At 37.7% G+C, this 4,886-nt stretch overlaps 1 long non-coding RNA gene across 1 annotated transcript; it reads right to left on the reverse strand.

Annotated features, from left to right (window-relative positions):
- Positions 1–3,125: 3,125 nt before the first annotated feature.
- On the reverse strand, positions 3,126–4,797 carry LOC111949053. Its single transcript, XR_002875078.1, has 4 exons — positions 4,666–4,797; positions 3,764–3,944; positions 3,560–3,689; positions 3,126–3,384 (listed from the first exon to the last, which is right to left on the reverse strand). It is a non-coding gene; the product is annotated as an uncharacterized LOC111949053 (long non-coding RNA).
- Between the last annotated feature and the right edge of the window lie 89 nt (positions 4,798–4,886).

The following is a 4,886-nucleotide window of genomic DNA, read 5'->3' on the forward strand; positions in this document are numbered from 1 at the left end:
CTTTGCTTAGACTGCTGCCCCCGCGACCCAGTCCCGGATAAGCGGAGGAAGTTGGATGGAAGGATGGATGAGTAGGCATCCTTCTTGGTTAATTGTTGGACATGCGTGAAACGCTCGTGGAAAAACAAAAATTTGTGCATCTTGGAAAAATCAGGCACATAATAATAATAATAATAATAATAATAATAATAATAATAATAATAATTGCATGTAAAAAATGTGAAATATGCAAAAACTGCGTAATTCTCAACCAACCAAAAATTGAACAGCTCAAAACTGAATTCTCATAAAGACCCGTCCGCTGAAACCCTCTACGGACTTCTGCGCACATCAACGAATGACGAACGCAAGAAACACTTAGAATTTATGTATATTACTTATGTGTAAGGTAAGACTGAGGAAAATTTGCAAAATGTACGCAGTGGCTATGTGACACGGCCTTTTGCAACAACAGAGTTGATTAGGTGAGTAGGTGATTTTAAAAAGTTGTTACCTGGCCAGTTTTTGATGGTATTTGTTTATACTATAACAAAATATTTGCTTAAGAAAAAAAAAATCCCCATTACTAGTAATCAGTATTGTTGTTTGGTATTGAATGTATTATGCAAAAAGTAGTAGGTATTGTTTCAAATCTCAGAAGTGTGGTCAATAATACAAAAACTAGTGCAAAAAACAGTAAGTTGAAAATAAAAAGTCCTGTCCCCGAAAACAAGCAAACATTTTTTGTTATTTATTTATATTTTGTATTTCCATGAAGTTATTCGAAAAGTAAATATTTTTAAATTGTGTAAAAAAGGGAATATAGGGGAAATGAAAGAAGTTATAAGCCTATGTGACCTCCTGGATCTTTCTCATGCAAAATGCAAGTCCCACAGGTCTGCATCCAGTGAATTTCCATTCACTGTTCTGGTGATCTATTCAAATTTTTGAACTGCTTCATGACAACATCCTTAAAAAAATAGGTTCACACATGTTAATGCTGACACTCACAAAACCCATGAGTCATAAACAAACAATACATGCCAAACTGGACCCGCCCTTCTTTCAGGTGTCTTCACCCCAGAAACCAGAGAGTAGACAGTTTCGGATGTCCATTCTCTCTTTTGAGGACAGGTGAGACACTGCAGCTTCAATAACAGGGATGTAGTCTCTGGGGTTTTAAGTAGGAGAGGAACTCCTATAAAAATGGTAGTTTTACATGAAAGAAATCCAGTAGGCGTGTCATATTTGTCTGAGGTGTTTTGTTTAACAGGTAACCCTGTTGTCTTTGGGTGGTGTCGGAAAAATGTGAAATGGATCATGTGAAGACAGTTGAGTAACATGGAAACATGAAGTGGACACAGTACATTCAAAGTCATTCATAGTCTATTATGTTTTGTTTTTATTTATTATTGTTTATTTTATTTCGTTTCTACTTTTGTCTTTACCCATTTTAGGACAGGGAGAGCAAATATTCAGCAACATAACTGTCATAATTCATGTTTTTATCCATCAAATGCCATTTTCTCAATAAAGTCACTGGTTGATAAATTACTAAAAAATGTCCTCCCATTATGTTTTCCAGTACCGTGTTGTATGTATCCAAGTAAAATATTATAATGTAATGGTAATTATAGTAAAAACTGTCTTTAAAGTAATTTTTGTTTGTTTTCTGCTTGAGTAATGTTTTTTTCAGTAATCAATAAATTAGTTAAACAGATAAATTCAATGTTACTACCAGGGTTTCCTAACTTGCAAAATCTACCTAATGTAAAAAAAAATCCAATATAGCCATGTAAACATAAATAAATAAATAAACAATAACAACGAAAATATGTATTACACTTGTCACAGAAAAATTACATGTAGTAAGTAGGCGAACCAAATCCATCCCTGTGTCCGAATTACCGCCCTAACCCCTAACTACTAAAACCCTATATAGTGCGGCACTATATAGTTCTCTATATAGTTCTCTGAATTTTCAAAGGACACCCGTGCTCACTAGTTTTCTCTTTCGGGTGTTTTCAAATGGCGCTTGGCACGGAAACAAAGTGGCGCATTACCGCCACCACCTGGTCTGGAGGGGAACTACTTCTATTTAACGCGGAGAATGACACCCATTTGTCAAATTAAATATATAGTAAATATGAACATTTTATGAAGACTATTTATGAATCTGCTGTGTTCTGATCATGGAAAATGTGGCTGATTTATAAATAATAAAATTACAAACACATTGGTGGTGATTTTATGTATTTGTTGATAAATAAACCCCCATGTTATTACTCCATGGCAATATTTATTTTTGTGCCGCTGAACGATTTACGGGCTCTTGCAAGGAGGCATTTTTTTCTGTAGTTTTCTCTTCTACCTTTCTGAAAATAGCTTTATATATGAATCTGTCCGTGTTCCTGGCAATAATTCAACCGTTTTTCATGGGATCAAACCAAAAACGAGCAGATATGCAGTATCACAGGGCGGCAAGGAGAAGCAGACGTCTCAGAAGATTTCCTCTGGATGCCCTGGCCAGACATGAACAACTTGTGAGTTAAACTTAAAGTTTTTTTATTAGTTCAATTTAAGCATTTGTCACTAATTGTGCTCAAGGTTACACAGCCTGCTGGGTAAGAGTTTAACATTCTTTTTCAACACTGGATTATGAGTTGTATAGTGTAACTACATGAAACACTTGTGAGATCAAAGTTTAGTATTTTTTATTCAGAGTCAAACCATATCACTTGTTTTAAACAAAAAATACTTTAATTTTTAAATATTTATGTAAAAATCCAAAAACCCAGCCAAAAAAAAAAACACGAGATTTTCCAGCATTTATAAATACGTCATAAACTAAAATGTAAGACATCAGAATAAAATGAAAACTTCAAAAAATCAGATTTAACTTTCTCAATGAAATAATTATTTTTCTATTTTACAGGGTCTTCCAAGTCTCTACTGCTTTGCCAACATAAAGGTGTCTGTCGTGGCCCTTCACGCTGACACTCAGTCCGACACAAAACCAGACCGGCAGACCTGCAGATCGGTTGACCCGCAGGACCATTGAGCATCTGGTGGAGCAGCTTCGGGTTCCTCACACTCTGGGGGGGGGGGGGGGGGGGGGGGGGGGGGGGGGCACAGGAGACTGAGGTCCTGGTGTTTCTTTTCTGGCTGGCATGTGGCACATCATACAGTGTGGTAGCCAGGGCCTTTGACATGCCACGGTCCACTGTAAGTGACGTTGTCCACAGGACGTCAGACCGCATCCTCCAGCTGATGAGCAGGGTCACCCAGCATCCAGTGGGAATGAACTGCCATTAGTCACCTCTGGTTTTATAGCAGCTTGCTTGGTCTTCCACCTTCCAAAAGGTCGTGGGGAGCATTGAGGGCTGCCACTGAAGAATAAAGGCCCTAAAAGAAAATGCAGCTTGTTATTTTAACAGGAAGCTTTTTTATTCCTTTCAACTGCAGGCTGTATGTGACTCTAAGCCAAATTTAGAGATATTTTTGTTGGGAATCAAGGATCAGTCCACAGTTCACAGGTTCTACGTAAAAGCCCAATTTATGTAAATCAAACATTACCCACCTGAAGGATCCTTTTGGGTGATGGTGGGTATCCCTCATTGCACATCCCATCACGCTGCTGACACCCTACAAGGAACCCATGAGGAATGCGGTTCAGGCCCGTTACAACCAGCACCACGCCAAGGCACGCTCTGTGGTGGAGAGAGAGCATTTGGCAAATGAGGAGGAGAGCAATATTTTTGGGGGCACTGGAAGTAAAACCAACCTTTGCAATGAAAATCATTGCCTGCAGTTCAGTTCTGCACAATCTGTGCATCAGAGAAGTGGACTGCTGGGAGCCACAGATGTTGAGCCACACCAGGAACCAGTAGGACGGGTAAAGTGGCGTCCGCCTGCGAGGACAAATCTCTGCTTTCCTTTCAGCTCCAACTGTGACACACATGACTCTAGAAAACCAGGATTATTGTTAAGATGTATAAAATAAATGTTAACATATAAAACGAAAATGTAAATATGTACATTTGATATTTATATGAAAATCCTTTTGAGATTGTTAAAAATGGCTCAGATTTAAATAATACATGTAAATAATTCATTTTTGTTCCTGCATTTATTAAGCAAATTGCAAAAACAATGACGACGTTACATTTTGTGAACAATATTTTAAACTCAGGTAAGCTTAACAGACTCTCCTGTCACTCTTTGTCCCTTCGTGCTCTTTCCTCCTCTCCTCTTTCAACAACAACCTTTACCCCAACATGACAACGATTACAGTTTAATGATAAATAAATACAAATCTGATCAAGTGCTCTTACTCCCATCCGGCACGAGCTTGACTGATAACAAACAGGCTATCTTTCTACATCCACATATGGATCAGATTTTCCTTATCCTCGTCTGTCCCTACATATATAAACACATTTTAAAAATGTGTTAATAACTTATGACTACGGTTAGAACTCACTGCTTTTTGATGTACTATCAACAGCGTTTGTTTTTAGCCTTCAATGCTAATTCGCGCTAGCGTTAGCTTTAGCATTACCGAAATTGATGAGCTTCAAAACAATGTAGATAGTCGATTGAGGAATATAACATATTAAACAAGTCATCTTACGTATTTACAATTATATTTTACAACATATACAAGATACTTTTAAATATACTTACATTTTAAGTCCTCTTTCTAGCGCAACCGTCCGACATCTTTGAATAATTCAAACGCAGTGTATTGTGGGTTACACGCAATGCATTCTGGTATGAACGCAGTGCATTCTGGGCAATATTCGCCGATCGAGTGAGCATCGATCCACACTGGTTTTTCGTAGAGAATTCTGGGAAATTTCTAGTGCACATGATTTTTGAACTGTAGATTCGGACAGCACTACAAA

Source organism: Oryzias latipes, chromosome 17 (genome assembly GCF_002234675.1).
Source record: "Oryzias latipes chromosome 17, ASM223467v1".
In the NCBI taxonomy this organism is placed as follows: Eukaryota; Metazoa; Chordata; class Actinopteri; order Beloniformes; family Adrianichthyidae; genus Oryzias; species Oryzias latipes.